The sequence below is a fragment of the Pinus tabuliformis genome, chromosome 5_2 (genome assembly GCF_031772625.1).
Source record: "Pinus tabuliformis cultivar Carrire ecotype Pingquan chromosome 5_2, CPIR1, whole genome shotgun sequence".
Lineage (NCBI taxonomy): Eukaryota > Viridiplantae > Streptophyta > Pinopsida > Pinales > Pinaceae > Pinus > Pinus tabuliformis.
The window spans coordinates 1139553299-1139566741 of NC_142306.1; the positions used below are offsets into that span (position 1 = coordinate 1139553299).

The 13443-nt window shown below is 37.2% G+C and overlaps 1 protein-coding gene across 3 annotated transcripts in view; it reads left to right on the forward strand.

The window, feature by feature from the left end:
* The first annotated feature begins 4226 nt into the window (after nt 1-4226).
* LOC149163205 (pre-mRNA-splicing factor ATP-dependent RNA helicase DEAH7-like) overlaps nt 4227-13443 on the forward strand; it is a 46283-nt gene continuing 37066 nt past the window's right edge. For 2 of the 3 annotated variants that reach the window (XM_089437570.1, XM_089437569.1), the window contains exon 1: nt 4228-4594. The gene's annotated coding sequence lies outside the window, so the exon portion shown is untranslated. Of the gene's footprint in view, nt 4595-13443 lie in introns of all 3 variants that reach the window. The other variant, XM_089437568.1, reaches the window with a different exon arrangement.

Here is a 13443-nt window from a genome sequence, read left to right on the forward strand (position 1 = left end):
TTTCAGCTTCTTGCCATATTTGGAAAAGTTCCGGGAACTGCACTAAGCGTTCCAGTGTTGGTGGTAATCCTTAAACCACCATCAGTTGAGACCTCGAGTTCTCCCACCTTATGCCATCATTTTAGAGAGCACATTCAACTTATTGTTGTCATGCATTATTGTATTTTGTATTATAGCTCTCTTCTTGGACTCATATATACCCCTTTGGATTAAGGGGGGGGGGGAATGTTGGACACCTAATCCACTAAGGGTTAAGGTGTGGAAGTTGAACAATCAAAGGGAGTCCAAGAGACCTTGGAAGATGAATCCAAGAGTCACAAGAGTGTATTATAAATGTATATCATGTGAATAAGAGATGTATCTAATGCTTATCTTTCATATTTCGTCTTCGCGATGGTTATGTTTAACAAAGACTGGTGATGTAATGAAGTTGTTGCTTGATAGTGAGGTGATGATGACTTTGTGATAGGGCTAATTGTTCTCTTTGAGACTGATGTTGTGTTGTTGAGAGCATTTTTTGTGTTGTTGATGACAAAAGAGTAAATGTGTTGTTCAACATAAATGAATTTGCAGGAAGGTATACATTGATCTTAAGCTTATTTTGAAAATTGTGTTAAAAGGAGTGGATCTAGTTTGAAAATGGATGAAAGGGAGGTCCACAATGTTTTAGGGGTTGGTGCCAACAAAATTATTTGAGGGATTAGGTACTACCTACTAGCGGGTGTCAATGAAAAAGTGCAAGGAAGTGAGTGCTTCTCGTTGGTGGGTGCCAAGGAAACTTTGCAAGGGAGTGGGTGCTTCCTGTTGGTGGATGCCAATGAAACCTTGCAAGGGAGTGGTTGTTTCCTGCTGGTGGGTGCCAACGAAACATTACAAAGGGAGTGGGTGCTTCCTATTGGTTGGTGCAAGTGAATTTATGTAAACAAAGATTGAAGGCAAACAATATAAGAAGAATGGTGGTTTTCTCCCTTTATGGGTTTCCACCTAAAATCCATGTGTTCTTGTGTATGATGTTTATGACTTGTATATGTGCTTCTTGATGATGCATATATAATTTAGTGATGACCGTAAATGAGAGTATAAATTTGTAATAATTCCTGAAATACTGATTCATCCCCCCGGTCCCCCTAGTATTTCCAACACCCATATGAAACTATCATAATGTCTCTTGTCTTCAAAATTAGTTGAGCATGCTTTGAGCTAAAAAAGTGGCAAAGACTCCAAAGGGTGGGGAGATACAGGGTATTCATTATGTAAAGGATATGTATTTTAATCTCCACTCTACCTTGATGGATTTGCTCCTAAATTTGGAACTTGGAAAAAAAATTGGCATCCAAATGGGATTCCCAAAATCAATATTTTCTTGTAGACTCTTTCTCATAAAAAACTCCTTATAGCTGAAAACCTCACAAAAAAGGCATCCAAGGGGCTTCAATTTGTGCTCTTTGCCAAACAACAATGAATCCATATCTCACTTATTTTTGTCTTGTAATTCTATTAAACAAGTTTGGACAACATCCTTAAAAAGATTTAGCCCAAAGATTCCAATGGCCAACATATATCATAAAATTCTTCGAGGCATGGCCTAACTTGTACATAGGATTGTAATGGAAAGAACTACTTCCTTACTATTTGAGCATCTAAACCAAAAATATTAAAATCTCTCATTCTCAAAATTTAGACCGTCAAGAAAAAAACTAGTTCTCCAAGTTTAACTTAAAAATCATTAGCCCTCCTCTTTTTCCTTCAATATTTGGCAACTTAGGATACCTCCCGAAGAGTTTGCTCATTAATCAAGATCTTAGCAAAAACATGTTCTATGTTTTGATGGGGATTCCAAATGTAACCAAGAGGTGTTATGTGCGGGGGGTGCTACTACACTTGGAGGATAAGAATAATAGCCTTTTCATGGAGTTTGGGTAAAGCCCCAAATAACCAAGTGGATGCTTATGTAGTTTATCAAGGAACCAAACAAGCTTCTGCAATAAAACCAACAAACTCATCATTATGGGAGACTCAAATGTAATAAATTGCCATCTCCACTTCAACGCTCTTCCTTAAGATTCTAGCTTTAAATCAAGCTTCAAGAAAATTTGTCTAGCTTTAATCCTTGTCAAGGAATTTTAGTCCCTCCATGTGTTGAGGCAAAACAATAAAGGAATGATGAACTAGTAAACAAAGCCATTTGATACAAGGAAGGTACTATTAGAATCAATAACGGGGACATCACTCCCTAATCCCTTGAATGTTGGCACTCCATGAATGTGTCATCAAGGAAGTTGTAGGCACTAACCCATGCATGGATAGATGACATGCCACAAAATCATATGATAATCACTCTTAAGCAACTTCTCACACTCCTCATCCCTTCGTACATGGAATGGTACTCCTCACACCAGGCACACTTGAGCTTGGAGTTAATTATGACATTAAGCCATTTATTCATTGCCATGTCTCTGAATCCTCCTCACATGGTCATTGCTTTGTTCAATCATTTATTGGATGATGGTAGGGAAAGGGTAGTTTCCCTTCAATTGTTCAATCGTCTTTGCTTGTTTCAAATTTTCTCTTTGACCCATACTCTACAACCTCTCTTGTTCCTTTAATAGTTTTTTGGATATAATTGTGGTGCTTTTTCATTATGGCTTTCCTCATCCCGTCCTTCCTGCCTTTTCCAACGTGGATGCAACGAAAGAAACCTAAGGCAACATGAACTAGATTGGGTCATTATATTGTTTTCCATCCATCTCGATGCTTTAAGGGTGGAAACATTAGAGAAATCAACTTAGATGAGTAGTTTTAACAGTGGGACCTAGTTTGGAGAATTAGGTTAAAAACCTTCCAAGGCCAGTTTGAGGCCTTAAACAATGATTTTTGGGTATACAAATTTGTTGCTTAAGTGTGCACCCTTAAAACTATTTTACACTAGAAGACCTTTCTAATGGTGCAAGAATCACATCAATTTGAGTTCAGGCACAAAAACTTATGCCTCCCAAAAGTTAAACTATTGTGATTGACCACCATAATTTGAGAGGATGCCACATCAGTGCCTTGTTATTGATGGAAAAGGGACTAGCCACGTGGGCACTCTGAAGAAGTTGAATGGGGCAACATAACCCCTACTTGGCTATCAAATTGTGCTATAACCAAGTCACTAGGAGGAAAAGGGGTTCCATTCTATTTTAGTGCATTTTGTTTCATAGTAGAGTAGAGTAGTTAAGAGTGGACAAAGAGAGGGAAAAACTAGAGGGCTTGTGTTCTATAGTAGCCGATGGGCCACAAGTCTCACTCCTTTGTATTTGCACCAATTCCATTAGAGAAAGAGAGAGCAAAGCATCCTCACCTTATAATAGGCTTTTTTCCCAACAGGGTTTCCCATGACATATCTTGGTGTTATTGTGGTTTGTGAGTGGTTATTTTATCTGTTTCATATTTTCCTCCTTTGATATATTGCATGCATAAGCATGAAACAATAATATAACAATTTTAGAAATCTAAGGAAAGCTAACCCTAAGAGTATAGATTTTAGATTTTAGATTTCAATATATTTTTATTAGTCTATTTATTGCGATTAAATGTCTCGTCGAATATCCATGACAATTTACAAATCATTAGGTAAATTAGTCTTTTATCAATAGGGGACCCCATCGTTAGGCTTTAGGCCAATAATTCCTCTAATGTTATAACCAAGTTTGTTTTATAATTTTTTTTACATGTTTTCAAGTTGAGATACCTAAAAGTTTGAGTGTAACTTTAAATGCCAAATATTATAGAGTTGCTCTGCGAACTCAAGCTTGAAATAATATCACTTATATTTCATGGTTGACTTTATTGGATGAAGGCAATGGCTTGCCCCAATTTTTTTTTGTTGTGCCACCAAGAAGAGGGGATGGTAACTTCAACTTAAGCGATTGTCTGGGAATAATTCTTATTCTTAAATGTGATTCACAAGAATCCCATTAGCATTGGCTAATATGAAATATTCTTGAAAACTTAGGTCACGAGGTCTAACTTCCAATAGGACCATTAAATAAGGCATTAATGGCCTAAATGCCCTTTCTAAAAAATATTTATAGCAAAAACACAAATGTCCTAAGTGTGGGCTTCTTTATTCGACTCAAAATGTAAAAGACAAGATTTTTATCCAATTTATAGATAAAAACCATATTTTTAGACCATCAAAATTGAAATTTTTGACTTGATCGGCAGACACTTCTGTCTGATATTGCAGAAGTCGTCTACAATCTTTAACGTGACGCAGCCAAACATTCGAAAGCGGGCGATTTATTGATGAAAACGGCGGATTTTTTGCGGGGTTGGAGTTAGATTTTGAGAAATCGAGGCTGCTCCGATGTCAATCCTCGAACTGGTAAAAACTTTGTAATTTACAAGCGAAAGGGCAAGGCTGGGGTTTTCAAGTCACGCTTCATGGTTCAGATGCGGCCGGAATGGATTGCTGAACAGAGTGAAAGGAAGCAGATAATAGATACTAATAATCTTTTGATCAACTATATCCATTTCTACCTTCGTTGACACCGGTCTATAGATTATAAATTTAACAGAAGCAAGTTTTACACGGACCGGAGCTTCACAGGTACCCGTTTTATTTCTGGAATGTTTCACTGGTTTTCGGATTTAGGATTTTAGGGTTTTATTTCTTCATTTATTTAGTTTACGTAGAAATAAAGTTGCTTTAATAATTTCGGTGGTTGAGAGAAATTTTGTCTTTGGCTTTGTCTGGGTTTGATTCACATATATAACTTGTGGAGTTCATAATAAGCATTAGTTCATTTATATTACATGTTGAGTTCATAATAAGGATTTCTTAGAATGGCTTGGTTGAGTTCATAATAAACATTAGTTCATTTATATTACGTTGCGTCTGCGTGGTGGAAGTTCAAAAATAAAAAATAAAAATCTTTGTGTGAATTCTGCCGGAAAAAGCCTGTCTTGAGAGCCGCAGAGGCAGCCACCGAAGTTTGAGAGCCACAGAGGCGGAGAGCCGGTTTGAGAGCCGCAGTTTTTGCCAATTTCTGGAGGCCGAGCTGCTGTCTGAGAAAGAAACGGCACATTCTGCACATCTGCCGGCGACTTATCATAAGCCACCTGTCTGAGAAAGAAACGGCACATCCTGCACATCTGCCGGCGACTTATCATAAGCCGCCTGTCTGGAGAATTGAAATGAAAGCCGGGTATTTCTAATTTTTTTTTGAGAGCAGAATTATTTTTTGGCTGGTTGATGATTCCTTGAGCCGTAACAAAATTTTTTTGGAGGATTTCTTTGAAGTGTTTTGAAGTTTCTGGAATTAAAAAAATAAACTTATTCTGAAATTCTGAACTGAGGATGAGTAGGGTTTATTAAAAAAAAGGAGGTAGAAGGAAATTCTTTTTTCTTCTGAAATTCTGAACTAAAAAGGGTACAGAAAAAATGGAATAGGGTTTGAAGTTTTTTCCGGAAATTCTGGAAATTTAATAAAGGGGAACATAATCAGATTTTTTTTTAAAGAAATCAAAGGAAATTATATTCAGAGAAACCCTAATTGAAAGCAGAAAGTGATCTGATAAAGTCTAGAAAGAAAATCTAGAAACAGAATTTTATTAACCCTATAGGAAGAAATGGCAAAAATGATGAATGCAAAGTTTGAGGTGGAGAAATTCACTGACAAGAACAACTTTGCTTTATGGAAACCGAAAGTTAGGGATTTGCTTGTGCAACAAGGGTTGCATGAAGCATTAGATGGGGTGAAGAAGAAACCTGCTAGCATGACAGATTTGGACTGGGAGGATTTGGATGTCTGAGCTCTCAGTACCATTAGGTTATGCTTGGCGGATAAAGTTCTCTTCAATATTGTTGGAGAAACTTCAGCAGTAGGTTTGTGGGGAAAACTGGGAACATTGTATATGACCAAATCGTTAACCAACAAAATTTATCTAAAAAGGCAATTGTAGAGTCTTCGGATGAATGAGGGTACAAAAATTGCAGAACATTTAAATATTTTTAATACACTTATTTGCCAATTGTCAGATATAGAAGTAAAATTTCAGGAAGAAGACAAAACTATCACCTTGTTGTGTTCTCTCTGCCCGAGTCATGGGACCACTTCGTAACCTCTATCAGTTTGAGCACAACTGAGTCCTTGGAATTTGATTCAGTTGTTGGAGCTCTGTTCGCTGAAAAAGTAAGGAAGAAGTCTAGTATTGAAACCTCTGCATCAAAAGCCATGATAGCTAGAGGCCGATCAATGGAAATAGGGGAGAAAGCAAGGGGGTCTTCCAGATCTAAATCAAAGGGTAAAAAGTGTAAGGCCAAATGCTGGTACTGCAACAAAATTGGACACCTCAAGAAAGACTGTTGGAAACGAAAGGAGTTTGAAAACCCAAAGAAGCAAATCAAGTTTATTCAGGTATGATTGATGAAGTTTTATCTGCTGAAGAATTAAGTATGGTAGATGAAACTTTACCTGTATGTAATGTCTCTCAGAATTTTGAAAATTGGCTGTTAGACTCTGGTGCTTCTCATCACATGAGTTCGCACAAAAATTGGTTTACTACATATGAAGCAGTTAATGGTAGTTCTATGTTTATGGGAAATAATGTATCTTGTCAGACTGTTGGGATGAGAAATATTAGGATTAAAATGTATGATAATACAATTAGAACATTAACTAATGTTAGACATGTACCTGAATTTAAGAAAAAATGATTTATTTGGGAGTGTTGGACTCAGATGGTTACAAGTTTACAGTTCCGAATGGAGTGCTAAAAGTCTCAAAAGGCGCCCTGGTTGTTATGAAGGCAGAAAATGTCGGAAATCTTTACAGTCTCAAAGGAAGTACTCAGGTCAGTGAGGCAACGACTGTGTTAGAGAAAACGACTGTGTCAGAGAAAGAAGAAGAAGGTACTCGCCTATGGCATCAACAATTGGGTCACATGAGCGAGAAAGGTCTTCAGGTATTGATGAACCGCAAATTGCTTCTTGATTTGAAATCCTTGAAGTTGGATTTCTGTAAACATTGTGTGTATGGAAAACAATGTAAACAGAGATTTAAAACTGGAAGTCATAATAGTAAAGAAATTTTGGACTATATTCATTCTAATCTGTGGGGACCATCTCCTATTGTATCTTATGGAGGTGCTTTATATTTCTTAACGTTTATTGATGATTTCTCTCGGAAAGTTTGGGTCTATATGTTAAAAAGGAAAGCTGATGTATTTAATGTTCTTAAACAATTTAAAGCAATGGTGGAAAAGAAACATGCAAATCAATTAAATGTTTGAGAACTGACAATGGTGGTGAATTTACTTCTCTAGAATTTGAACAATACTGTAAAGATGAAGGAATTGTTAGACATAAAACTGCTGTTTATACTCCTAAGCAAAATGGCGTTGTTGAATGTATGAATCACTCTTATGGAAAGAGCCAGAAACATGATCAACAATGCTAACCTGCAAAAGGAGTTGTGGGCATAAGCAGTATCTCCTGCTTATTATTTAGTTAACAGATCACCTTCAGTTGCAATTAATTGTAAAATTCATGAAGAAGTTTGGTCGGGTCAATCTTGTGATTATTCACATTTAAGGATTTTTGGTTGTGATGCCTATGCTCTTATTCCTAAAAATCAGCGCTCAAAATTAGATCCAAAATTGAAATGTTATGTCTTTGTTGGGTATGACTATGTGGTGAAAGGATACAGGTTGTGGGATCCTTCTTCACAGAAGATAGTCATTAGTAGAGATGTAACATTTGATGAATCTTCTCTTTTAAAATCAGATGTTGGAAAAGTTGAACAAGAACATGTATCACTAAATCAACAAATTAAGTTGGAGATTAGATCTTTCTCAGAAAGTCGAAAGAAAGGAGAGAATTCTGAAGGAAAAGGTGAAGAGGATGCAAAGGAAATTGTTGAAGTTCCAGAACCAGTTTAGCAACCAGTCACTCTAAGAAGGTCTACAAGGGAAAGAAAAACACCCAAAAGGTATGAAGATTCTGCTTCATCTTTTGCATTGATTACTGAAGATGGGGAATCTTCTTGTTATCAAGAAGCAGTGGATGATGCAGATAGCAAAAAGTGGAAAAAGGCTAGGACAAATAAATGGATTCCTTAGCCAAAAACAAAACCTGGGATCTTGTAGAACTTCCTGAAGGGAGAAGTGTTGTTGGATGAAAATAGATCTTCAAGTTGAAGCGAAATGTTGATGCAGTATCGAGAGGTATAAGGGGAGGCTGGTTGCAAAAGGGTATTCTCAAGTTGAAGGTATTGACTTTCATGAGATTTTTTCACCAGTCGTAAAACTTGTTTCTATTTGTACTGTGTTGGCACTAACTGCATTACTTGACCTTGAGTTAGAATATTTAGATGTTAAAACAAATTTTCTACATGGTGATTTGGATGAAGAGGTATATATGGAACAACCAAAAGGTTTTGTACAAGGTCGCAACAAAAGATTAGTTTGCAAGCTCAGGAAATCATTGTATGGCCTAAGGCAGTCTCCCAGGCAATGGTTCAAGAAGTTTAACTCCTTCATGGTGAGCCAAAAAATTATTAGAAGTGAGTATGATCATTTTTTATACTTCAAGAGTTTCAGTGGCATATTCATTATCTTGGTTTTGTATGTTGGCGATATGCTTATTGCAAGCAAAAGCATGGAAGAGATCAACAGGTTAAAGGCTCAACTCTCTAGGACGTTTGATATGAAGGATCTTGGAGCGGCAAAACATATCTTGGGCATGGAGATACACAAAGACATAAAAAATGGAAAGCTTTGGTTATCACAACAGAAGTATGTGGAAAGAGTACTTGAAAAGTTCGGTATGAACAATGTGAAACCTGTTAATGTTCCATTAGCTTCTCATTTTAAACTTTTTTCGGTTTTGAGTCCTAGAACTGATGAAGAAAATAAGTATATGTCTCGTGTACCATATGCAAATGTTGTAGGCAACTTAATGTATGCGATGATATAGATAAGACCTAACATTTCACATGCAGTTGGAGTTGTCAGCAAGTTCATGGAAAATCCAGGTGAAGAACATTGGTGAGCAGTGAAATGCGTGCTTCAATATTTAAGAGGCACAAGTGACCATTGCATCTTCTTTAACGGTAGTGAAGGATCAGCCTACGGATATGTGGACGCTGATTATGTAGGTGATTTGGACAAAAGGAGATCTCCTTCAAGTTATGTCTTTACTCTCGCTGGTGGAGCAATTAGCTAGATGTCAAAGCTTCAAGAAATAGTTGCTTTGTCCACTACCGAAGCAGAGTATATAGTTGCTTTAGATGCCAATAAAGAACCAATCTAGTTAAAAGGTCTACTTGATGAGATTGGAAGAACGCAGGAGAAAGTGAATGTATTCTGTGACAGTCAGAGTGCTATTCATTTGGCTACAAATCCAACTTATCACAGCAAGACCAAGCACATTGATGTAAGGTATCATTTTTTGAGACATGTGATCAATGGCGGAAAAGTAGCTCTCAAGAAGGTCCATACACGGGAGAATTGTGCAGACATATTCACGAAGCCAGTTACAGTAGAGAAGCTGTGATGGTGTTTGGCTTTTCTTGGCTTGTAGAAGAGATGATGAATGGGCATGGGCAAGTGATTAGGAAAATTGTTGTCAAGGTGGAGTTTGTTGAAATGTGACAACAAATGATGTAATTATGGGTAAAATCTTGTTTTTATTGCCAGTTAGTTTTGCAATGAGATTCATAACGAGAAGGAGTTATGTAATGAAGTGCCCATATTAATTGGGATGGCCCGAGAGGCTTGTATCATGGAGATTCATTCTTGATTAATAGAAGTTTCCAATCCCTTGCCTCGTGGAGGTTTCCTTGACACGCTGTCAAGGTTTTACCACGTAAAATCACCTTGTGTTAATGTGTGATTTGATTTGTTAGTTTTATGCATTTCTTGCCATGTATGTTTGAATGATGAATGACTCTTGGAAACCCAACAATACAGACGTGAAAATTTTATCTCCCCTTCAATTCCCATTTCTAGAATTGAAATTTTTAGAAATGCTAAAAGCACCTGCATCTCACAATTCTTCTTCTTTTCTGGTTGCATTTTGATTTTGATTTTGGATTGTCAAATGTAAACCCACGCTTCTTAGGCACTCATGTTTTATTTGTCGTGTGGTGTGAAAGAGTTCGCACTATTTGCTAACGAATTTTTGATTTACTGCCCCTCTTTTGTTCTAATGACACCCTCTGCTTACAATTTTACCCATAGCATTTTTGATGACTTGGACTTCTCCAAATCACCAACCCAAAAAGATCAAGCAAATTCACCCACGTTTATAAGCCCCGAAGATTTTTTGATTGACACTGCTTACAATTTTACTCAACATTTTTGATGACCTGGACTTCCCCCAATCACTAGCCCAAAAAGATCAAGAAAATTCGCTCCAAAGAAGGGCTTGGGAGAATCATAAGACCTAATTCACCCGCATTTATAAGCCCCGAGGTAAATCTCAATGCAGTGTTAGTTACTGCCTTTATTATCGGGAAGCGGAGTGGGAGACTGGAAACTAAATAGGAAATGGGAATGAAATGAGAAATTGGGCTCGAGGGTTTTGAGAGATAAGAAATATAAATCGTGCTTTTCCATGGAACTATATTATGTATATAAAATTGCTTAATAATAAATAATGAACTAATGTAGTGTCAAGATAGGGCGGGAACACGATGGGAACCGGAAGGGGTCTTCTGGTCAGGTTTCTGGCAACCAAAGACACTGTTGCAGAGAATGGGAGTTGGGCATAGAATATCAAGTCGCAGTATTCTGGTTTCGCTGAAGGTGTGTTACCAATTGAGACGTTCATGAGAAAAGCAGGATTAGACGCGCTAATCTTCATTGGTAACATGACGTAGCTTGTGTGGTTTGGAATATAAATTGTAAAAGATGGTTATATCTTGCTTTTACCAAATTGAAAATTTCATAGTTTTCAAAGTTGTGAGACCCAAAGTCACACTATTTGGAGCGACAGTCACTTGGCAAACTTAAATTGGATAGCCAACTCATTGACTTAGCCAAGCTTGGTGCAAAACTCGGCATATTGGAAATTACATCATCATTTTGCAATTTGTTAGGGCTATGGAATCTGGGTTTTTAGTTGGTTTGTGAGGAATATGATAAATATTAAATAGCGAGATTGTTTGTTTGTGGAGTTTTAGTTAAAAAACCAACGAAAAAATAACTGAACATCCTTCAAAAACCTGCAATATTGCGTGCCCTAGATCACCTGATGTTATATATGTTTTCCAATGTGCTTTATCTCCCCAAAGAAATGAGGCACTAGTGAAACTATGGTTTGAAACTTTGGCTCTTTGCTTTCCAACAATTTTTGAGACCAAATTATCAAAAATCTCCAAAGAACATTGATTTTAGGTATTTGAACCCAATCTAACTGTCTTTCCAGCAGAAATTCCTCTATCAACAAAAAGAAAACATAATTTACTAAACTCCATATAAAAAAGTGTGAATTTCTTCTACAATGACTGAATGAATTATGCCCACAGACCTTGTGAGTTATTGGAGAGTTGTTGAGTTTTGGTTAGTTTTAGCAAGTTTGGTCAAACTTGCTTAGTTTGACTTAAACTTGCCGAGTTTGACCAAAAGTTTTGAACTTGGCTTGCCACGCATGCTTTCTCGTATGCATGCTTCAAATTGTAATCTTGCCTATGAATAGTTGGTTAGATATCTTTCAAGTTACTAAGATATTTGTACTTAGGGGAACTTGTAAAAAGATATTGCTTACATTTTCAGGTACATATGAGTAAATTATTGGTTTTATCTCTAAAATCCTCTTCGAGTTCTCATGTTGGAGCTTGAAGTGAATAGGTATTCATTTAAAGGCTGAATGTTGGTTGGAAAATAAGTTAATAACAATATTATTGAAATATTAGAAAGTAATGCAAAAATCATAATTGTGCTAAGTGGCACATTCTACAACCTAGTTTGAGGGAGATTTGTAATGTTTGTGCTCAATGTTGAGCTGACACATGGCATTTAAAAAATTAAAAAAATATTCCAATGTTGGCTTGGCCCTAAGTGAGGAACTAAAATAAACATGTTTGCATACACATAAAAAGAGATTGAAGAATTTAGTAAATTGTTAAAACGTCTATGCTACTCAGACATTAGTGAAGGGGGATTTATAAGCATTGTGTTCTCAGCATAGGTGGGGATCATACTCATAGTGCTTAGAAGGTAAGGTGTAGCTAGAGAAAGCTATTGTGCATCAGGTTTCAATGGACTTTCACAGAATGTCGGATGATGGGTTTAGTCCCCTTTTAATTTCTGGTAGGCACCTTTTACATTTGGATGAGTCTCATAAGCTGTATAGCCACCTCCTCTCATGTCTCTAGATTCCCTTGACGGACGATGCTCTTCTTTCCTTTTCAGTTTGTGCTGACCGTCCCCCCAAAATCACCATTTTGTTTAATGATGGGGACATAGATTCTTATTTTACCCATCACCACTAGAGACTTCCCCCGCCCTCCTATTTCTAATCACTTTAGTCGGCCTCATCCAAAACACCCTACTTTCTTTGGGTATTTGGGACGTTGCACTTAGCTACTACCACCAAATTACTAGATCTTCTTGCTCTTTGGAATCCAAATCTAGCCCAGTGAATTGATGGTACGATGCATAATGCAATCATACCATAAATAACTTCGCCACTCCTTCTCATTCCTATGGATTTGCCTCGTTGCCACTCTCTTTTATCCTTTTCACTTTGTGCTAATCCCCTCCCCCACCTCTAGATCACTATTTTATTCAATGATGGGCATGCAGATGCCTATTTTACCCATCTTCACTAGATACTCTCCCCACTCTCCCAATTATGCCCTCCTACAATTATGCCATAGTTGCTTCAACTCTCTGTGAAGCCACAATTAACTGCTACCCCCACATTACTAGATCACCTTGTCACTTTTTGAAATCTAGATCTAGTCCAATGAATCAATGAGGAAGAAAACAAATCACAACATAAACAAATTCGCTGCACCCTCTTACATGACTTTGCATTTTACCCCAAACTTGAGAAATCCTACCATTATCTTCTTTGGTGCAAGAAACATCTCTTTCTCTCTGAGGAGACAGAAAATGCTTGCAAGCTTTGGCCACTCTCCCAAAACCTTTTTGCACACCCTCTTCCCTCATCACTATGATCTACTTCTTGACCTTGACCTTCAATCCATGTTCACCCATACAACCACCCTCTATGACATTGTGAGGCGGTCTCTTGTCCTTGTCACTTCCCTCCCATCTTCTTGTAACATGTTCTAGGACTCGGATTTTTGGCATGTGATATGGGACATGAACACCAATAGAGCAACAAACAAGGAGGGTTTTCAGATGAGTTTCTCAAACATAGCATTCATGCACTTGTCTAATATAGTATTGATATATTTAACAATGTGTTTTATTCAAGGTTCCCAC